This window comes from Leucoraja erinacea, chromosome 28, assembly GCF_028641065.1.
Source record: "Leucoraja erinacea ecotype New England chromosome 28, Leri_hhj_1, whole genome shotgun sequence".
Lineage (NCBI taxonomy): Eukaryota > Metazoa > Chordata > Chondrichthyes > Rajiformes > Rajidae > Leucoraja > Leucoraja erinaceus.
In genome coordinates this window covers 16545890-16569851 of record NC_073404.1, presented here as the reverse complement: position 1 = coordinate 16569851, position 23962 = coordinate 16545890, and the positions used below count along the sequence as shown (strand labels likewise).

Below are 23962 nucleotides of genomic sequence, written 5' to 3'. Positions count from 1 at the left end.
AAGTAGACAAAGGCTTTGTGCGTTTAGATTTATCTTCTTCCTTTCTATATCCACGTTTGCTTGAAAAAGGGTAAATGGACAAGGATAAGATCATGTTGGTTGGTGAATGTGAGGAAGGTGTGAGAATTGGGACTTCATATTTTGCCAAATGCAAACGTTAAAAATAATATTTTTTGAAAGAAATTCCAAAAGAAATAAACACATTTTGTCCTTTACAATCCAGTCGTGATACTTGTAGAGTTTGGCCGTATGCTAAAGCCAGAATTGTATGCTAATTTTAAAAGTTAAATGCAGTAAATTCTGTTATTCAAAGCTAATGTACAAAGGATCTGTTGTTAAGTAGGTCAAGAAGACTGCTTTTCAAGTCTTTTATTGAATGACATCAAGGCTTTAGGTGATGCTATTCTTATTTATTGGATAAGTATCATATGTCCCAGGTTTATCACATAACATGATATTAAAGTAGATTTCTAGACTTAATATCAGGCACCACCTTTAAAAATTATGTCAGCTGATTTTACATGATCTCTGTATCATCTTTTCCTCCGTTCCAAAGTTAAAATGAATCCTGTGGCAGCAAGTATTTAAGCTAGATGCTTGGGCCAGTTATGAATGACAGTGGGTTATTTCCTTGCAGGTATATCATAGTTGAGCTCAATTCTCTTGCCTCGCACTCCAAATGTGAGCACCGAGTGGAATAGTCACAAAGTAAACCAATCGGATATTCCCATCTAAATGACTAGCCTGGTTATCAAATGAATAATATCATTTCCATTGCCATTATAATTGCAATCAGCTAATTCTGTCCAAATTGAGGCTACATGGTTTATTGACTCATTTTACTTTTTGGCTTTATCAATATAGAATATGTGATCTTTGAGTCCATAGAAGGGTCTCGTCCCGAAACATCACCTCTCCATGTTCTCCAGAGATGCTACCAGGTCAAATGAGTCAATCCAGCACTTTAATCTGATCTTTCAACCACTTCCTGGTCCCCAGAATAATGACTGATTCTCAATATATTAAGGAATACATTATTTATTTTAGGAAGCATCCCTTCTATTTTCCATTGCATTAGACTTGTTGCCAAATTAGCCGTCGGGAAGCTTTGGGGGCAACAGTATTTGTGCCCCCACAGGTCTGGTTCCCTTCTAACCTATTCAGTTAATCAGCTGCCCAACGGCTCAGTGGTGGGGTTGCTGCCTTTCAGCACCAGAGATCAGGTTTCAATCCTGACTGCGGGTGCTGTCTGTACGAAATTTGCACATTCTCCCTGTGACCGTGTGGGTTTTCTACAGGTGCTCTGGTTTCCTCCCACATTCCAAAGACGTGCGGGTTTGTAGATTAATTGGCTTCTGTAAAATTGTCCCTAGTGTGTAGGATGGAACTAGTGTACACGTGATCATTGGTCGGCGTATACCGGGTGAACCGAAAGGGCTATGTCTCTCTAAACTAAAACCACCACCTGTTTGTTACCGGTGCTATAGGATCTACATCATTTATCTAGATCAGATAGTAAATGTTTAATTTTAATCAAATTTTCAAGGTCATTATTGTGCTAAAGTATTGTTCTGAATTATGAACTCAGGATTTCAAAGAAACAAGAGTCTTGCCGCAGAACAGTGACTGGCAGCTTAGTGGTCTGTTTCAATCCTTACTAATTCCAAACTGGCTTGCTGTGATTGTTCCTTTGATGCCAACACGAATGGCACCAAGGATGATTAGTTCCACCGTCTCCACTGTCGGTAAATTCATTTTCTTGTCAGTGAAATAATTAGTTTGGTTTCAATGTCATTTTTTGCTGCAGAGGTACATAGCAGTGAAAATATAACGCTGCTCAATTTTTCATCAGGGTTTTTATGTTATTTCAGGATCACAGTGATGGTGGATGGTTATTTTTCAGACTGGAAGAACATAGACAGTGGTGTATCCTAAGAATTGTGAATAGGACCTTCTTCTTAGTCAGTCCCTGAGGATTGAAGACTTAATTACTCCATTTGTTTTTTGTGAGCTCCCAACTGCTTAATGTAGACAATGTGGTAACTGGAGACTCTTCCATAGACAGCCAGGTAGTGACCAATGGGTGGCAGGTGGATGGGTTATGGGGACTGTTCTGTATATCTGAAAGGTTGGTGTAAACATATACAATAGCATTAATTGATAAGACCGGTGAAAAATACAGACCCGTGGAAGAATGAGGGATGTGAGATTAAGTGGATCGAAGTAATTTCTAGAATTTTTCAAACACTAAGCTGAAGGGTCTCCTTAACGTTGGTTCATTTTTTTTGATTCTATGGTAGAAATCAGTGTTTCCCAGCCCTCATTTATGTGGATGAACAAGGGAATGTTCATGTAAATGACATGAGAGTGAGGGGGAGAAAGTCGGAAAGAGAGGTGAGGGCAGGACAAAACGTCCAGCAGATAGATGGATACATGTGAGGAGGTTTTAATTGGCAGATGGGTGGAGTAAGAGACTGGAAGTACAAAGGAGACAAATGAGTGTCCAATAAGGAGAGATATGAGTGAAATGTAATGCTGGAGGATGAGATATGGATGGAAGGTGACTGGTGGGAAGGCGAAAGAGACGGTATAACTAGGCTAATTCCTGGGATGGCGGGACTGACATATGATGAAAGAATGGGTTGACTGGGCTTGTATTCACTGGAATTTAGAAAGATCTTGTAAAAACATATAAAATTCTTGAAGGATTGAACAAGCTAGATGCAGGAAAAATGTTCCCAATGTTGGGGGAATCCAGAACCGGGGGTCATAGTTTATGAATTAAGGGTAGGTAATTTAGGATTGAGATGAGGAAAAACGTTTTCACCCAGAGGGTTGTGAATCTGTGGAATTCTCTGTCACAGAAGGCATTGGAGGCCAATTCACTGGAAGCTTTCTAGAGAGAGTTAGACTTAGTTTAGGGCTAAAGGAATCAAGGGTAATGGGGAAAAAGCAGGAATGGGGTACTGATTTTAGATGATCAGCCATGATCATATTGAATGGCGGTGCTGGCTCGAAGGGCCGAATGGCCTACAGCTATGTTTCACATCAGATGTGACCCTCAAGTTGTTGAGAATGTGAAATTTGATGAGGTTAGACTATATTTCACGTTTTAAATTGTCTGCCAGATCACTAATTCGGTACTCCTGCAGACATCGTCTTAATCTCACTCACAAACTGGGCTCTGCCATCTTCAAGCATTAAGTACTGTATGGTAGCATTATTTGGTCCTCCTACTGCTGATATGTTTTATTGTCCATCACCATTCATCACAGGAGGTGACTCAGATCAAGAATCTGCAGTTCTACTACTAGTTGTGGAATAATTTAATCTTTTACATACTGCATCCATGAGTAGGCTGGCATGTAACCTCTTATTGTTGGCCTACCAGGTCTACCTTATTTTTAGATGCAGTTGGTGTTGGGGGGTCCCGAACCAAAACATCACTTGTCCATGTACTCCAATGTGACCCGCCAAGTTATTCCAACTCTGTGTCTTTTTTTGTGAACCAGCATCTGCAGTTCCTAATGTCTGCATATTCTCTGCTTTTGCTGTCCTAGGCCAACTGATTTCCTCAGCTGCTGTAGATTGCCACTGCTTTGATCTGTTTTATTCTTTATTTTTAACCAAATCTGCTCCACCCTAAAAATCGAGTAATTGTTATAAAACTTCTGCACTTAGTTGTTTCGAAATTCAAAGATAATCCATGAAAGGTGTGTCTAATATATAGGATAACGATTTTAATGGTGGCCTGATATCATGTTTCAGAAAGACAAAAACATATGTTAATCAGATGTTTTTAAAGTTCAGACTGATATTGTAGGAGGGGATGAGGATATCAGGTCTTGGCTCTTTACGTTGCCGGATGTTACTCTCCTTTAGAGTGCATTAAGTTACCTGTCAGTGCTTCTCTGGAACTGGATCACCGAACAGCTTCTCCATGTAAATCCGTCATTTGACTTCAATAAGTGTCATTTTAAATCAATTAGATACATTTTGGTGAATCAACAATAAATGGTCTAGGGGACGTTGAAATCAAATTCAAATTCAGGTATGTGGATCTCTACAATGATCTCTTCTATAGCTATGAAAAAGTTTAAGAGTAAATGTTTGGTTCGAATATTACGTTGGATAAAAATTTAACAAAGAGAGTAAAGAATACCTTCATTCTTTAACTCTGTGATGTTTTGCTTTCTCAATAGCTGAAAATCAGAACTTAACACAAATTTGGTAAATTGAAAGGTTACATTTATTGTGTGACTAGGATTTAGTATTCAAAGTAAACCTGAGGTATTAAGATACTGCTTTATATCGTGACGGAGTAGCAGCAATCCAATTTCATATGGTTGTATTTTGAACCGCAAAAATCTTTAGCAAAGGTCTCCACTCACTTTTTCCCTTTTTCCCCATTTAGATCACAAAGGTCCAAGATTAATAAATTTCATTTATTATTATTTTTTTCAATTTAAAAAAAAAATTGTTTTCAATTTGTTTAATTTTGAAGTTTCATGTCCTTCAACTGGCATTCTGTAATATTCTGCACCATGTTCAGAAGCATCAAATTATAATTGTACTAAACGTTAAGGAGCAGTTCCGCATCAAACCACCTTGTGATGAGTGAAAAGTAAAAGAACTTTCAAAACTTTTTGTGCAAAATAGATGTGGAAGTATTGTTTGCAGAGCAATAAAGTTTAGTTTTTAGACTTTGTTCATCTGTAAGCAGAATGCTAAATCACTCTGCGGCATGCTATAGTTTTCATTTGAGTGCAAATTGGACTGTTGGGGTATAACAATATGGGTACAATTATTTAAGATGTCATAGTTTTGGTGTGCATTCTATATAGAGCTGACGAGAAGCCAACAATAAATTAAAACTGAACCTTGAGAACATCAGACATTGTTAGTTTTGATTATCATTTCTTTTTTGTGAAACATTTTTTTTTTTGCACTTATTTATCTATTTTAAGTACTATTTCTGGTTGTCTGGAAGCCTGTGGGTATCTCCTTCAGCCTTTCAGGCATTCTTAGCTAAAGATTTTGGTCGTGGCAGAAAGAAAAGGGTGGGGAAGCTACAAAACACAAAAGAGAACATTATTCCCCCCCAAGAGTCCTGCTACAAGACATATGAATGGAGTATTGAAAAGTGCAGCAATTGAGACCAGATTAATTTTCATCCTTCATAACTGAGCCATTTGTGTATCAGAGCCCGAAGAGTTTGTTAAAATCAGTTGCAAATGTGAAGGGTTTGCTTGGCTTCAGTTGTCCATCAAGTAACACATTTCTCAGAGTACAGTGCTAATCCTATCTCTTTCTGATTTGGAATGATCACATCTGATTAAATATTATAATAAATGTTGATGTCATGGTGATCCAATAATCTGCTACACATAACCTGCCTGCCTCTCCCATTTCTTCTGCATGTTTTTATTATGAAGTGGCCTGACGCGGACAAACAGATTGATCCAGGAATGACGGATTAACCCTGCAATAGGACAAATGTAAAAATGGGCACTGTGAAAATTTATGTATTGGATAATATATTTGATTTACATACCTATTAATCAATCAATGTCATTATACAGACACAGAAAAATCTACATGATTTATTAACACTACTTAGTATAATTATGTTCCATCTGTATTCGTACCAAAGATAATCACATGTTACGTGTGACTTAATTAACAAGTCGATACTTAATTACTATCTGAAACTGAACCAATGGCCATGTAATTCCCCCACTCCTTTCAAAATTAGGATTGCAGGTGTCTAATTCATCAAGAATGCCAAGTTTTCCTCAATATATTTTCTTTTGAAAATTTGTGCTTCAAATTCCCAGGATGATTGATCTCAATCTCTACACTTATGTTGTCCATCTTCCAACCGGAGCAACTACTCTACACCTCTCACTTTTATGCTGACTGACCTGTGGTGACTCCTCGCTCTTATATTCTGACCTCTCTGTGTTTATGCTATCCTTATCTCTTAACTTCTTCCAGATTTACAAATTTACCAAGTACACAATGAACGACTATTTTGCCCATCTCCCACTTTTTCACACTGTTGATAGCTGTGCTGTCAATGGCCCACACTTAAGTTCTGGAATTGCTTCCTTAAACATCATGTGATCTCTCTACTTTGAAACCACTGTCATCTTTATCTGGCCTGTAACATCCACTAAAATAATCTAATTTTGCGACCAAATTTTAGGTTGTATGTCCGAATGTCTGCATCTGTGAGTTAACGTCCATTATAATCTGAATTGATTGATATGATGCACTTTGGGAAATTTTACCACTTTAAGTTAAAGGAAAAGTGAATTTATCATTGATGTTATCTGTGGTGAATAGGGGGTATGGGAGGAGATTATCATCTTCCTCACCCGGCTCCTCTTGGGAGCACAGGTCATTGGCAGTTCTTTCGAGACTTCCCCAGTTGAGCCCACTCTCAGACATTTCTCTCTGGACACCTCTTCTCCAGCTGTTCCAGGGGCAACCTCTTTTCCTTATTCCTTGAGGGTTCCATTTCAGGGCTTGCCGGGTGATGTTTGTGGCAGGTTTCCTGAGGGTGTGTCCAATCCAACTCCATTTTCTCCTTTGAATTTGTCAGTCGGGCTCCTGGCTTGGTCTTTTCCACGGGTCCACATTGCTTACTTTGTCTCTCCAGCAGATGTCAAGTTTTCTCCTGGCAATTGTTAATGAATGTTTGCAGCCTGTTTGTAGTGCATTTTGTTGTTTTCCCATGTCTCTGATCCATACAGCATCACCTGTTTCACATTTGAGTTAAAGATGCACATTTTGGTGTTGATTGAGATGTGTTTTGAGCTCTCTTGAGATCTTCCTGAGCATGTTAAACACCACCGTAGCCTTATGTATTATGGTAATTTATAGAAATGATTTCGAAGAAACCTGTTGTTTTAAGAACACTCTATTCAAAGAGATTGAGTGGTCTTGGAGGTTAGAGCACTCCTTCAGTAGCAGGTAGTTTGTGGTGATTTAGGATAGGAATTTGAAAAATATGCATTCTAAACAGAAAAAGTTTGAAATGCTGAGCAGGTCAGGAAGCAACAGAGTTAAGGTTTCTGAGCAGCAACCATTCCTGAGAGCGTGCAGGACATCCATATTGTTACTGGATGAGATTTCATCGGCTGATTGTTTTGTGCATGGGCAATGGAAGGGAATAAAGAGTGTAATGATTGCGAGGGTCTAAAGCTGAAATGTGTGCCACCATTTGCATAGATTATAGTCAACAGGTTGAATGGCCTAATTTGGCTCCCATGGCTTATGGTCTTATTATAGTCTGGCAAGTTACATAATATCATAATGAAGAGCTCCAAGCAATGGGTTTGAGCATAAACAGCTAATGTAATAAGGGGTGAATGTTCTGTTTAAGTGATGATAGTTGAGGGAAAACTATTGAGGTGACATGATTCTCAATATAGCTTGTGCTTTGTGTTCACTTCCCATTGTAATTGCACTTATTTTTGATGCCTGCTTGCCTTCCAATGCCCTGGAGGTCTCGCTGCTATAGCTGTTTCGTGAAACAAAGCAGTGTGAAAGGGATAGGGAGGCCACAAGCGGCGGAGGCTACATCCACATATCACTTAATGAGGATATGAGTGTTCACTGTTCACGGCTCCTCCATCTTGAAAAACACTTGGGGTGAAGAAAACCCACTGAACATAGCAAGGGTACAGAATATACCCTAAGGAAAGTGGGGAATCTTCAATGTCCATCACAAGAAGTAGCTTGTTAGCACCTTAAATGAGTGAACCAAAATGAAGGACAAAACAATTTGACCTTGTTTTCATCAACCTACCTTTGTTAGAAGTGACCACTGAATAGACTTTTTGGATACAAAGTTTGCAATAAGGACCCTCCATTGTGTGTGTAAAGGTACAAATATGCTAAATGGGATAGTCAGAATGGATCTAACAGCTCTAAATTGTACATTTGTGAAGCGCTGTGGACCATTAGCATCAGAAGACATGTATGCAAGCACAATCTGTAACCTCGTGCACATCCCTTACTCAAACCTGGGTATCAATGGGTATCAATGGAGAGTGCATATATAACACCCATGAGATAGATAGTGATACATGTCGTCTTCAACAGTGCTATTACATGCATGCTAAACAGTAAAAACAACGTGATGAACAGAGATAACTGATCAGATCAAAGCTCTCCAATTGTTACATTAGGTTATGATTGGTGATGGATAATTAGACAGCTAATGAAAAGAGGATGGTCCATCTTTAATGATGGTTGAGCCTAGTGTATGTTTGCTAAAGAAAAGATGTGCCATATTGTGCCAGAAGGGCTGAGTGGATGATCCATCTCATCTTGCTCCAGAGATCTCCACCATCACATATGCCAATCTCCTGCAAATTAGATTTAGTGCAGTTGATACTGAGAAATGGTTGAAAGCATTGGATACAGCAAAGATTGCAGGGTCAGGCAAAAGCTCCAGAACAAGCTGTAAGCTCTTCCATTACTGTTGCAAGACTGGTGTCTACCAAAGTCATATCCAATCTGATTATTTATTGCCCATTCAGCCAACAACAAAGTGATAAATGCCATTCTTCAACACTGTTATTATCCACCTTTTCTCACCTAAATCTGCTCACCAACCCAGCTACGTCTACCAGTACTACTCCGCAGCAGACTTTCACTCAGCCTTGGTCTGAGCGTGCATCAAAGAACTGAATTCCAGAGTTGAGATGAGGGAGACTGCGCTTGACATCAAGACACTTTTTAACCAAATGTGGCAGCAAGGAATCCCAGTAACACCCTAATCAATAGGCAACAAAGGGTTGGAATCATACCTTACACAGAGGAAGTCAAATAAGGACAAGGAAACAAATAGCTATCTGCATTTAATCATCCCATCACTGCATGTCCTTGACCCAACCATCTTTAGTTGTTTTCTCACTGAACTTCCATCAGAAGTAGGCATGACAGCGTGTTTAAGAAGGAACTGCAGATGCTCGAAAATCGAAGGCACACAAAAATGCTGGAGAAACTCAGCGGGTGCAGCAGAATCTATGGAGCAAAGGAAAGGCAAGGTTTCGGGCCGAAACGTATGAGGAAGGGTTTTGGCCCGAAACGTTGCCTATTTCCTTTGCTCCATAGATGCTGCTGCACCCGTTGGGTTTCTCCAGCATTTTTGTGCACCGTAGGCATGACAGCACAAGATTCAATTCCATTCACCACTCCAGAGTGAATGGAGCAGACAGTGTCTGCTTCCTCCCCAGGTTGCTCCCATTCCGGTTCACAGCCAATCCAATTTACTCGGTTATCAAAGTATGGGTATTGGTATATGTGTACCAATACAGTGGAAAATGTTGTTTTGGGTGCTATGCAGGCCAATCATACTATACATGAGTACAACAGGAAGTGCAAAAAGAGAAAGGAAACAGTGTGTAGAATATAATGTTACAGTTACAGGGAAAATGCAGATTAAAAAAATGCAAGGACAGCAACAAGGTAGATTGAATGATCAGAAATATTATTTATTGATGAACAATTAGAAGGACAAATATGCCGGGAGATTACAGGTAGCTGCAAGACGAGTATTGTCATAGTAGGGGATTTTAACTTTCACAATATTGACTGGGGATTCATAGTACTGCCATGTTAACTGCCCTTGAATAATCTGTACTTCTCTAAATGCTGGTTGATGTTGTTCCGGTGTTAGGTTGAGGGGAGACTCAGTGTAACCATTCCTCCTTTTATTCAAAAGATCATTAATAGTTTTCTAGTCCTTCATAACCATACCCTTAGGTGAAGAAGATACAAAAGTGGAAATCAGAGACAATATTATATCTTTTCTTGTTACTTTTACAAGCCTGAGGCATACTGTATTATAGATGAGTAGATGTGTCACATTCAGGTTTGGTGTTTTATCAATGTTCAAGATACTGGACTTTATAATGTGTCATCCCTCATTTTCACCTTCCTTTACATCAACATTTATTATACCATTTTCCTTTTTCATCAAGGCAGATGCCACTTAGAATCCACTTAGAATTATATTCATGTCTTTGGATTACTTTTTTGGTATCTAATAGGACCTATTCTTTACTCTTTTCTTTTTTTTAATTTATGTAAGTATTTACTAAACAATTAGACTATTCATTGATCTACCTCCCAATAATTTTCCATGCAGAATCTATTCTCTTCACTTTGTGAAGTTCCTTTGTGAATTTCACCTTGGCATCTCCAGATAGAGTCATGCAGCATGGAAACAGGCCCTTTGGGCCAACGTCCATGCAGACTAAGATGCCTCATCTAAACTAGTCCTAAATGCATGGGTTGGGCCCATATCCCTTTATTCCTTATCTATCCATGTACATATCCAGCTATCTTTAAAATGTTGTTATTCACCTGCCTCCATTACTTTGTCTAGCCGCTCGTTCCATATACCCACTACTGTCTGTCATGGCCTCTCAGGTTTATATTAAATCTTTCCCCTCTCACTTTAAACCAATGCCCTCTAATTTTCGGTTACCCTGGGAGAAAGACTCTGTGCATTCACCCTATCTATTCCCCTGACGGTTGTATACATCTGTATAAAATCATCCCTCCTGAGGACTCCTGAGCTCCAAGGATGAAAGTCCTAGTCTGCCACACCCTGTAGTGCAGGCCCTTGTATTCTGGCAACATCCTTGTAAATCTTATCTGCACTCTTTCCAGCTTAATGCCATATTTCCTATAGCAGCATAAGCAAATCTGAGCACAATACGAATATCACTGTAATACGAATATCACTGTACCTTAATTGGTGCACGTGGCAATAAAAGACCTCTGAAACTTTGAATAGTCCTCGTGTCCCCACCGACGTCTTGTGCAACTTTTTACCAAAATTGATTTTTCCTAGACCTTTCAGTATTTATCAAAACGTGTTTTTTAGGCTTACCGTACCTTGTTTAGTTCTTGACATCTACATATCTGATATCTCACTCTGATAAAATTAACCTTCCTCAGATTATAACCTTTATGCTTGACCTTTCTTTATCTAATTCCTTTACTATACCAAATCTAATGGAATTATCATTACTATCCCCAAAACACCCTCCAACAATCATGCTTCCTATTTACCCAGGTTCATTCCCAATAAACCCAATACTGTCCCATGTTTAGTGTGGCTTGTTACGTACTGATTAAAACATCTTCAAAACATATTTCAAGAACCCCACTCTTTCCATACCCTTTACTCTATTACTGTGTCAGGTAGTTTAGATGCCTTATTATTATTCATTTGCTTGGTCTCCCTCACCAGGCCACATAGTAAATTCCCAGCAATACATTTTTTTAATTCAACTCATCTGGCCTCATTTGTTATAGAAAGGGATAATGCTATAAACACTCTGTCAGTTGGGCAACATCTGTGAATAGGGAATGAGAGTTAACATCTCAGGTCAGTGACCTGTCATCAGAACAGCTAAATGTAGCAATCAAACATATTTTATGTTGCAGAGAAATGGGGAGAGTAGAGAGAACAAGGGGAATCACTGGCAGAGTGGAGACCAACAGTGAGTGATTGACGAAAATGGTAGTCGTGAAAGCTGAGAGAAGCTTGTTAATTGCAGCTGATCTATCTGGAGGTGACACAGAAAGAAAGAGAGAAACGATAAGTGATCAGTCTGAATGCTGGCACAGTGAGATACAAAACACTGCAGTTGCTGAAAATCCGAACTAAAAAAGAATGCAGCAAATATTAAGCAGGTTGGGCAGGATTTATGTGGAGAATAAAATGATATTAACATTGTAAGTTGATGACCTTGCCTTCAAACTGAGAGGTTCTGATATGAACTCTGGTTGTTTGAAATTGTGGAATTCAATATTGAGTCCCAAAGGCTGTAACAGGCCCAGAGGGAAAATTAAATCTGATTTCTTGAGCTCATCAGAACCTCGTTATCGTCACTAGTTGATCTTTCTAGGAACCAAAGTCCTGGACCTGGAGTTCAGCAACCCCATCTGCCACAGGATCCTTGATTTCCTGACCCATAGACCGCAATCAGGGAGGATAAGTGACAAAACATTTCCCACAATGATTCTCAATACCTTGCCCTGAAGGATGCATCTTACAACTGTGCAGTCAAATTCTGTGCTGACTCCATTTACTAGTCTGCAGATGACATCACGGCAGAGAGCTGGATCTTGAACCATGACAAGATGACGTACAGGAAGGAGATAGAGAGCTCAGTAACAAGATGTCAAGACTAAAACCTCTTCTTCAATATTAGAAAGGCGAAGGAGCTATAATTGACTTAAGAAAACAACATGGAGTACATGCACCAGCTGCTAAAGTGGAGATGGTGATGGTTTCTAGTTCCAAGGTGTAAATATCACCAATTTGTTCTGGACCAAGCACATAAAGCTACTACTTAATCACACCAACGCCTTTATTTCCCAAGATGGCTAAGTAAGTTTGGTATGTCCCCAACAACTCTTACGAACTTCTACAGATGCAATGTCAAAAGAATCCTATTGGGATGTGGCATTGGAATGGATTCCATGTTTTGTCGATTTAGTGGCACCTACTTACAACTTATTCCTGTGAAGTGGAAGACATCCTGCGTGGTTCCTGTAGCAAACAGGACGAATGCCAGCTCCTCTGATGATTGCAGACCCACACTGTGTGGTGCTGACTTCACACATCATGAAGTCCCTGGAGAGGCTGGTGCTCACTCACCTGTGACCCCTGGTTAAACCCTACATGGACCCCCTGCAGTTCGCTTAGCAATCAAAATGGGTGTTGAGGATGCAATCATCCACCTGCTCCATCGTTCCAATGCACAACCTGGATAAGCTGGGAAGCATTGTGACAGTCATGTTTTTGGACTTCTCCAGTGCTTTTAACACCATCCAGCCTGCACTGCTAGGGAGCAAACCAATGAAGATTTGGGTGAATGCTCCATTGGTGACTTGGATTATCAACTACCTGGCTAGACAACATCAATATGTCATGGTATAGAACTATGTCTCGGACATGGTAGTGAGCGACACGGGGGCACGATAAGGGACGGTCCTCTCTCCCATCCTGTTCACCATCTACACCTCGGACTTCAGATTTAACTCGGACTCCTGCAACCTGCAGAAGTTTTCAGATGGCTCTGCAATTGTGGGCTGCATCAGTGAGGAGAGGGAAGCTGAATACAGACGTGTTGTCAACGACTTTGTTGAGTGTTGTGGGTTGAATCACCTGCAGTTCAACACCGACAAGATTAAGGAGTTAATGGTGGACTTTAGGAGGAATGGAACACCTCTGTCCCCTGTCCACATCATTGGTGTGAATATGCAGTTTACCAAGGATTACAAATACCTTGGAGTGTACCTGGACTAAACAACAAGCGACAGAGCCAGCTGTACTTTATAAGAAGGCTCCGCTCCTTCAACATCTGGGGTAAGATGCTGCAGATTTTCTACTAATCGGTGGTAGCCCGTGCCATCTTCTTTGCTGTCATGTGCTGGGGCAGCAGGGCAATGGCCACAGACAGCAACAGGGTTAGTAAAATCATCATGAAGGCTGGCTCTCTCCTGGCGGTGCAGTTGGATTCATGGAAGGTGGTCTTGGGGGGGGGAGAATGCTCTTCAAACTACGGAGCATCTAGGATGATACAGCTCACCCACTCCATGAACACTAGTCAACCTGCGGAGTACCTTCAGTAACAGACTGGTTTCACCAAGATGCAGTACAGAATGCCACAGGAGATCCTTCTTCCCTGTGGCTATCAAACTGTGCAACTCTTTCCCCCTTCTGTCATGAGGTAGACCGATTCCCCTCCCCCTCCCCTCCCCAAATCTTTGCACATCCCCAATCCTTTCCACTCGTCACTTTAATTTCATGTTTCATGTCTCCTGTGTTTCATGACTGGTGGCAGATCAATTTCTCTCCTTGGATAAATAAAGCTCATATCGTATCATATTCTGTTTTGTGTATTTAGAATATTTCTGTAATATAATGATTTGTGGCAATATTATTGGAATGGATTTCCTAAAGTGCTGATTTGGAGCATAACCTTAAATGAATTCCAAGCTCTATTGAGATTGAGTATTGTGACAAGAATGAATAACACACCGCATTATGCAAGAGTACTTGAAAGATTCTATAGTAGTGAATTCAACACCATGCAAAAGCTTTCTAGTTACACCACTGAAGCACCACTCTCTCCGTGATGTGTGAAAAGCATGACATCAGTTTTGATTCTAAAGCTATGACTTATCATAGTGTTATTAGAATAGAGGCTGTAGTGTGATGATTTCAAGAAATATTATTAGAATGGACCTGATGGTTATGCCGGTTTGAGACAAATCACTACAATGAATTCTCCGGACAGGTCTCTTTGAGCTGTATTGTTGAGGTGATTTACCATTATGTTGAGTCATGTGGGTATAATGGATTATGTAGTATGAAGATAGACAGCAATCTCACAAGAATGGACTCCAAAGATTGATGGTTTAGAGCAGTATTATTACATTGGAATCCTGATTCAGTGAAGTAGGAATCAAAATGGTTCCATACTTGGATTTAACCATGAATGATTGTCTGATATGTTCCACTAATCCAGGTGTCATTAGAATGAATTATTTTTAGTTGTAATTACAAACATGGTCATTGGAATGAATCAGTAATTTGATGTCTGAAAGCAATGTAATTAGAAGAAATTCCATGGTGTGATAATTTCCAATTATAGCATGAAAATGAATTCTTCACATTGATGATTTTAAGCAGGATCATAATAATGGATTCTGAATCATGCAGAACAGACAGTTGTTAGTGAGTTTGAGCAGTATCAATAAATTGGATTCTGCACTGTACGTTTAAGCATTTCCATTTGAATTATTAGAGAGGATGCTACACTGTGGTATATCAAAGAGTTTATATTTGAAGGGTTTAAAATGTGATGAGTTGGAACAATGTCAGGAATGTTTCATCATTTGAACTGTCACTAGTGAATTGATTCTATGCAGCTCCGATTTGGAGCTGTGGCTTTCGAAAAGATTTAGTTGTTATGTTGAGAGTTATAGTCAAACAATGCTGTTTGGTGTGCATATATTGCAAATTCATCAGGTTAGCACCTAATTTTAAGTCTGCCATGTGTACTCCCTTCATTAGCTTCCAAACTCAGTTTACTTAAAACATTGTCATTTGAATGGATTGTATTATTTGACAACCTAGCGCACTAGCATTGAAATAGTCTGCATTGTATGAAATTAGAATTTTGATTTTTGAAAGCTTTTCATCACGTGATTCTTTAGAACGGATCCTACTATGTGATGTAGAGCTCTTGTGTAAGAATATATATTTTAAAGTAACTGGAATACTTAATGTGCGATTTACAACCAAGTCAAAAGTGTGGTGAATTAGATTGGATTCCACTGTGTTGTGGTTTAGTGCAGTATGATTAGAATGGACTGCACACCATAATGAACATATTGTTTGAATGGACTCTATCATGTGACGGTTGAAAGCAGTGTGATTATTATGCATTCTGTCTTGAAATATTTGAAAGCTGAGACTTTCAAACTACAGTGCATTCAGAAAGTATTCAGACCCTTCACTTTTTCTACATTTTGTTACGTTACAACATTATTTTAAAATTGATTAAATCCTTTTTTAAAAAATCATCAATCTACACACAATACCCCAGATTGAAGAAGCAAAATCAGGTTTAGAAATTTTTGCAAAATAATTAAAAATAAATAAATTAAATATCACTTTTACATATGCATTCCGACCCTTTACTATGACACTAAAAATTGCTTAGGTTCATCCTGTTTCCATTGATTATCCTTGAGATGTTTCTACAACTTGTTGGAGTCCACCAGTGGTAAATTAAATTGATTGGACATGATTTGGAAAGGCAAACACCTGTCTATATAAGGTCCCACAGTTGAAACCAAGCCATGAAATCGAAGGAATTGTCCGTAGAACTCCGAGACAGGGTTGTGTTGAGGCACAGATCTGGGGAAGGGTATAAAACAATTTCTGCAGCATTGCAGGTCCCGAAGAGCACAGTGGTCTCCATCATTCTTAATTGGAAGAACTTTGGAACCACCAGGACTCTTCATAGAGCTGGCCGCCCGGTCAAACTGAGCAATCGGGGGAGAAGGGCCTTGGTCAGGGAGGTGACCAAGAACCCGATGGTCACTCTGACAGAGCTCCAGAGTTCTTCTGTGGAGATGGGAGAACCTTCCAGAAGGACAACTTTATCTGCAGCTCTCCACCAATCGGGCCTTTATGGTAGAGTGGCCAGAAGGAAGCCACTGCTCAGTAAAGGGCACATGACAGCCCTATTGGAGTTCGCCAAAAGGCACCTAAAGGACTCTCAGAGCATGAGAAACACGATTCTCTGGTCTGATGAAACCAAGATTGATCACTTTGGCCTGAATGCCAAGCGTCAGTCACGTCTGGAGGAAACCAGGCACCGCTCATCATCTGGCCAATACCACACCTGCGGTGAAGCATGGTGGTGGCAGCATCATGCTGCGGGGATGTTTTTCAGAGGCAGGAACTGGGAGACTAGTCAAAATTGAGGGAAAGACGAACGGAGCAAAGTACAGAGAGATCCTTGATAAAAAAAACCTGCTCCAGAGCATTCTGGACCTCAGACTGGGGAGGAGGTTCACCTTCCAACAGGACAACGACCCTAACCACACAGCCAAGACAATGCAGGAGTGGCTTCGTAACAAGTTTGTGAATGTCCTTGAGTGGCCCAGCCAGAGCCCGGACTTGAACCCGATCAAACATCTCTGGAGGAACCTTAAAATAGCTGTGCATCGACGCTCCCCATCCGACCTGACAGAACTTGAGAGGATCTGCAGAGAAGAATGAGAGAAATTACCCAAATACAGGTGTGCCAAGCTTGTAGCATCATACCCAAGAAGACTTGAGTCTGTAATCGCTGCCAAAGGAGCCTCAACAAATTACTGAGTAAAGGCTCTGAATACTTATGTAAATGTGATATTTTGGTTATTTATTTTTAATTACTTTGCAAAAATTTCTAAGCAGCTGGGTTTATTTTTTTACTATGGGGTATTGTGTGTAGATTGATGATTTAAAAAAATGAATTTAATCCCTTTTAGAATAAGGCTGTAACGTAACAAAATGTGGAAAAAGTGAAGGGGTCTGAATACTTTCTGAATGCACTGTACTTCCATCATGTGTGGAGTTAAAACCTAATCATCAGGTTGAATGGCATTGTTTGATGTTTGACACACGGAACCGCTTCTACAATAGATGAGGGAAGTATTGCAGAAAAGTGTTATCTTGACACCATACTAAATCATGTTATTATTCCAAATTAGTAGTTATCAATTCCACATCATCACAAGCCCTTACTCAACAAAATGTGTAGATCCACCAATGTACATAATCTATTGGCAGTGTTTTAACTCACTTAAGCCTATGTGCTCTGATTCACTAAAAGTATTTCGACAATACCTTGCTAAACTTACCCTAATCTCTTCTAATGACAGTATTCCAACTCATCACATACCAAAACCTGTTTCACCACCCCAATCACCAGAAACTTTTCTCAACAGTCTTAATGTGCAGTCGCTTCTAAAGATAACGATCACCTTAATCCTCTCTGAATAATGCTCAAAATGGCTCCATCTCACTCATTATCATTTTTTTTATGCACTCTTTCAGGATTCAGGATTATGTCTTATTTCATCCATGATATTCTGGGTTCTGAAGTAGCCAATGAGGCCAATATGGGAATTGCAGACTCTTTTACAGAGGGGACAGGGTGAGTGTGCAGTTTGTGAGGTAAGACTCATTCTGTCATGTGTGCTTCCAATGCACGGAAAGCTCCCGATTGCTCCTTCCTTACTTTGAATGGTAATGGTTCAGAGATAACCAGGGGTCAGAGAATTTGAGCACATCCTTGAATCTTTTCATTCACTTGGATGGTATCTGTTTTCTAAGAAAACAACATGATATTTAATCCTCCAACTCCCCCTAACCCCAAGACTAATAATGGTGTTCATACTAACCACAATGTTCTGCCAACAATGCTCTGACTCACTATAAAATCCATTCCAGGCAGCACTCTAAGTCACCACAAACCCCTTCCTCATGACATCACAAATTCTCTTCTAATGATACTCCTCCAATTTGCCACAAATGCCTTATGCTCTTAAATTCAATGATCTGCAGTATTGTCTTATTCTTCCATTTATACTGTTCTAGATCACCAAGTGATTCTAAATTGATTAGAAATCAATTCAATAACATGCTCTATTGAATCCATTCCAATAATATTTCTTAAAATCCCATTATGGAATCCATTCCAGACTCAGAGACCAAAGAGCAACATTCCATAATCCATTTTAATAAAGCTATTCAATGTCACTACAATATCACATCCATTCTGAGAATACCGCTCTCAATGCTACATTTTTTATTCTACTTTTACCATAATCTTCTTTTTCATAAATTATGAGAACTTTTCTAATGACATCATTCTAAATCCTTACACTAAAACCCAATCTAATGGCAATACTCTGAATCCCCGCTGTATACAAGTCAAGAGAGGGAGAGAGTCTAGTGTTTTATTGTCATTTGCCCAAGATAGAACAATGAAATTCTTACTTTCAGCAGCGCAACAGAATATGTAAATATAGTAAACAATATTATAAACTAGAGAGAGAAAAAGCACACACACACACACACACACACACACACACACACACACACACACACACACACACACACACACACACACACACACACACACATAATATTATATATATATATATGTATATATATGTATATATATATATATACTCATACATACATACATACACACAAAATACAAACCATAATAGTGCAATAATAACAATAATAGTCTATGTAGTTCAGAGCTGATTTGAGGTTGCAGTGTTTAATAGCCGAATGGCTGTAAGGGAGTAGTTGTTCCTGAACCTGAACAACCCATTCAAATACAACCCATTCAAATAAAAGTGCCCTAAGTAATGACCTTGTGAATTAATGAAAATGTTTAAATAATGAAAGTGCTTTAAAACACTACCCTATTGTATCCGTTCAATTGATGTTTCTAGATCTCACCACATTCGAGGATCCCTTGTTTGACAAAATTCTAGAACATCCATTTTAAAACTTCTAAATCACCACAGTGTGGAAGACACTCTAATCATATTCTGCAACTCATCACCCTAGCAAATACATTCAAATGATAATATTTTAAATCACCAAAATGTAGAATCTATTCAAAACAGACTGTGACGAGCCGCATTACAGAGTTCATTTTACAGTCAGTGCTCACTATTCCACAATATATAATACATTCTGACAACAATGCTCCAATTCATTATGGCCTCGATTCTAATCATACTGCTCCAACCTTTCCCCTTTGGAATCCATTTTATTGACAGTCTCTAACACACTTTATTAACGGCACCCTCATCATTCTGGAATCAATTCTAATATTGCTAGCATCAATGCACTAATTCACACAATACATTCCAGTCACACTACTCCAGATCATTTAAACTATGAAATCCAGTCAAATTACATTCTGCAACATCCGCACTCTTTGAAAAAGATTGTAAAGACACTCCTCAAAATATTCACAATAAGTAATACAAAAAAATTAAAATGTTCCTAATCACCTGACTACAGACTCCCGGTTGATATCTGAAATGGGTGGAATGCTTTATGAGTAACAAAGAAACATACTGAAGGAATTCAGTGAACATGTCTCTCCATTGATGCTGCCTGACCTGCTGAATTCCTCCAGCAGTCTCTCTATTGTGCTAAATTCCAACATCTTGTGTCTCTGCTTTATGAGGAACTTGGGACAGGATATGTTTGTATCTGCTGGAACTTAGAACAGTAAAGGATGATATAATTTAAACATTTAAGTTCCTGTGGAGTCTCAATAGTGGGAATGTGAAAGGAATGTTTCATCATGTAGGAGAATCATAACTAGGGATACAATTACTAGTGATTAAAGTAAGACGTATATCCTTTTATACAGATAAAGCAAGTATTTTTCTCTCAGGCTCATGAGCCTTAGGCATTCTCTTTCTCAGGTTTGAATATATTGAAGGCAGAGGTGGATTGTTTCTTGATAAGTAAGGCAGCGAAATGTTATCACAGGGAGATGGAATGCAGAGTGGGGTTGCAATCAGGTCTAACAATTAAAGCAAAATTGTTGATCTGGCAATACTCAACCAGACTGTCAAACTCCCTCCTGCTTTCCAACTCATAGTTACCCATTATTTGTCCAATGACTGTGGTATCATCGCCAAATCTAAAGATGGCTTTGGAGCTGTGTCTGGCTACACAAATCATAGGTATAGAGAGAGTAGAGCTGGGGAATGAGCACCCAGACATGAGTTGCCCCAATGCTGATGGTCTGTGAGGAGTCGGTGTAGTTGCCAATCGATACACTTTGAGGTTTGCCGATGATAAAGTCGAGGATTCATTGGTATCAGGAGGAGCAGAGACCTACGTAATTCCCCAAGTCTGGCGTTATGATTGATGTGATTGTCACCAAATTGTGCTTCTAATCTATTGGGTTTCATGACATTCAATGTTTTTCAGCACCCCTGTCTTGGTTTGTTTAGAGAGCAGGTTCCTATTGAGCAGGAAACCAGGTGTTAGAAGAGAATTGTGATGAATCAATGCACTCGTTGGAAGAGAATTATCCTGAGTTGGAGAAATAAAATTTGAAACTATTTGCGGTGAGCTAGAGCACTGTCATTAGCAGAAGGCAAGTTGGAGCCAAGTTAAGTCAAGAATGCACTTCATTTCGTATCAACCACTGTCATTAGTAATAGATTTTGCAATAATTGTGCGGGTGTAGTACCACAGTTTCACTTGACATCAGAACAGGGAGTGTGCTGAATTAGAAGGTGCAATTTTGAGGGATTTGTGGTGAGCTGAAGCACTGTCAATAGAACTACATTTATGGCGATTTGGTAAACCTTCGTAAGGATGGGTTAATGGTGAGTTAGAACACTATTCATTCGAAGCACATTGTGGTCAACTCAAGTACTGTCATCAATGCGATTTGTCATAGAATCACAGTGTGGAAAAAGTCCTTCGGCCCAACTTGCCCACACTGGCCAACTACACTAGCCTCACCTGCCTGCACTTGGTCCATATCCCTTCAAACCTGTCCTATCCATGTGCCTGTCTAACTGTTTCTTAAACGCTGGGATAGTCCCAGCCTCAACTACCTCAGATTCCAATTAAATCTTTCTTCTTCACCTTGAATCTATGTCCTCTGGTCCTCGATTCCCCTACTCTGGGCAAGAGATTATGTGCATTTACACAATCTATTCCTCTCATGATTTTATACACCTCTATAAAATCACCCCTCATCCTCCTGCCCTCCAATAGAAACCCAGCCTACTCAACCTCTCCTTATAGCTCAGACCTTCTAATCCTGGCAACATCCTCATAAATCTTCTCTGAACCCTTTCAAGCTTGACATTATCTTTCCTATAACATGGTGCCCAGAACGGAACATAATACTCTAAATGTGGTCTCACCAACATCTTATACAACTGCAACATGACCTCCCAACTTCTATACTCTATACTCTGAAATATGACGGCCAATGTGCCAAAAGCCTTTCTGACCACCTTATCTAGCTGCAACTCGACCTTGCACCTGCACTCCTGGATCCCTCTGTTCTACAACGCTCCCCAGAGGCCTACCATTCACTGTGTAGGTCCTGCCCCTGTTAGACATCCCAAAATGCAACACCTCACACTTCTCTGTATTAAATTCCATCAACCAATCCTCAGCCCACCTGGCCAATCGATCCAGATCCTGCTGCAATCTTTCACAACCATCTTCACTATCTGCAAAACCACTCATGTTTGTATCAGTTTTGTATCACTTTTGCTTCACTTTTGTCTCACTTTTGTACTGCAAAATCTACCCACTTTTGCATCATCAGCAAACTTGCTAATCTTGCCCTGTATGTTCTCATCCTGGTGAAGGATGGCAGTCATTAGAAGAGATTCATAGAGTTGGAGCCTTGTGATTAAATCAGAGCCTGTGGGGAATTGACTCCACATCATGAAGAGGAATTTGTAGAGTTTGTGTTAGAACATCTCATTCAAACTCATTTGTGGTGATTTAAAACATCATCATTAGAAGGAAGTTATGGTGAGCTAAAGAGTTATCATTAGAAGGGATTTCTGGTGACATGAGGCATTGTCTTTCGAGGAGGAAGTAATTAGTCGGTTAGAACACCATCATTCAGAAATGTTAATGGTGAGCTGGAGCTGTGATTAGGAGGGATTTGTTGTGAATTAGTGTATTGGCATGACAAGACATTTAGAGTGCTGAAGTTTAGTCTTCTGCATAAATAAAGTTTTTCCATTAGGCATCGTTTGTGGTGAGTTAGACCACAGTTCATAGAAAGTGTTTATCGTCAATAAATACAAGAGCAGTTTTTGGAGAATTACTATAATTAAAAGATGAATTAATCGTGAATCATAATCCTGCCATTCAAAATTATTTTTGGTCAGAAGGAATCCTAGAAAGGGTTAGTGATTAATAGCATTGTCGTTGGACAAGTACAGTAATGGGTTTGCAGTGATTGACATATTGTCATTGGAGGACAATTGTGAATCTGAGGCTCAAAGTTCAGAGCTGTTGATGATAAGTGAGAGCACAGGCTTTAGAAGATTTTGCATGGAGGTAGCACACTGTCATCAGAAGGCCTTGTGTTAAATTGAAGCAATCATTATAAGGAAATCTAGAACAATTATGATTTTAATAGCTGGAGTTTGTGGTGTGAAAGAGGTGTGATTATAACTGCTTTGTGGTGAACTGGTGCACTGATATCAGAAAGAGTTTTGTAGTGTTTGAACACTGTCAATTGAAGGGATATTGTGATGAGTCTAAAGAAGGGTCCCAACCCAAAACGTCACCTATCCATGTTTTCCAGAGATGTTGCCTCACTCACTAAGTCACTCCAACACTTTGTGAATTTTTTTGAAAAAAAATCAGCATCTACAGTTCCGTGTTTCTACAGCTAACGTTAAATGTGTTTGGCGTGAATTGAAATAATCATTAGAGAGGATTTGTAGTGAGTTATTGAATGGGTGCCATGGCCAGTTAAATAAATGCCATCGGATGTGTTTTGTGCAGAGTTGGAACACGTTATTTAGACTGGTTTTGAGGCAAACTAGATCATTGTCATTTGAAGGTGTTTTTTTTGTATTTAGTGTTTTTTGGGAATTTACAGTGATTTAGGGAGCTGTTGCATGAGGCTGTCTGGTGATGCAGTGAGCTGACATTGAAAGGGGATTTGGAGCACTGTAATTGGAAGAAAATTGTCATGATTTTGCTGACAATCAGATCAGGGTTTGGTGAATTGGAGGAATGATAGAAAATATTTGTGGAGAGTAAGCAAATTGTCATTAGGAAGAGTTTGTGTTGAATTACAACACTGTTACTAGACATACTCTGCAATGAGTTAGAAAACTGTCATTAAAAATGAAATTTACATTCCACGGGAGCAGTCATTAAATTTAAATCCCCTAGTAATTTAGAGAAGTGAAATTAGAAGTTATTTGTGATGTCATCTGTCTCTTCAGATTCTGGTGAACTTCTACTGCTGCACCATCGAGAGCATCCTTACCAACTGTATCACAGTATGGTATGGCAACTGCTCTGTCTCTGACCGGAAAGCACTGCAGAGGGTGGTGAAAATTACCCAAAGCCTCACCGGTTCCTCACTCCCCTCCATTGAGTCTGTCCAAAGCAAGCGTTGTCTGCGAAGGGCGCGCAGCATCGTCAAGGACTGCTCTCACCCCAGCCACAGTCTGTTTACCCTCCTACCATCCGGGAGGCCCTACAGGTCCCTCCGTTGCCAGACCAGCAGGTCCAGGAACAGCTTCTTCCCTGCGGCTGTTACATTACTTAACATTGTACCTCGGTGATTGCCAGATAGAACGCTATCAT

General features: G+C 39.6%; 1 protein-coding gene and 1 long non-coding RNA gene across 2 annotated transcripts in view; one reads left to right on the top strand and one right to left on the bottom strand.

Annotated features, from left to right (window-relative positions):
• Nucleotides 1–1604: 1604 nt before the first annotated feature.
• The window catches only part of LOC129710697 (scavenger receptor cysteine-rich domain-containing group B protein), a 65338-nt gene continuing 42980 nt past the window's right edge, over nucleotides 1605–23962 (top strand). The window contains exon 1 of the mRNA XM_055657870.1: nucleotides 1605–4051. The gene's annotated coding sequence lies outside the window, so the exon portion shown is untranslated. The remainder of the gene's footprint in view (nucleotides 4052–23962) is intronic.
• LOC129710698 (uncharacterized) lies at nucleotides 5159–6378 on the bottom strand. The gene is made up of 2 exons (XR_008725709.1): nucleotides 5902–6378; nucleotides 5159–5853 (listed from the first exon to the last, which is right to left on the bottom strand). It is a non-coding gene; the product is annotated as an uncharacterized LOC129710698 (long non-coding RNA).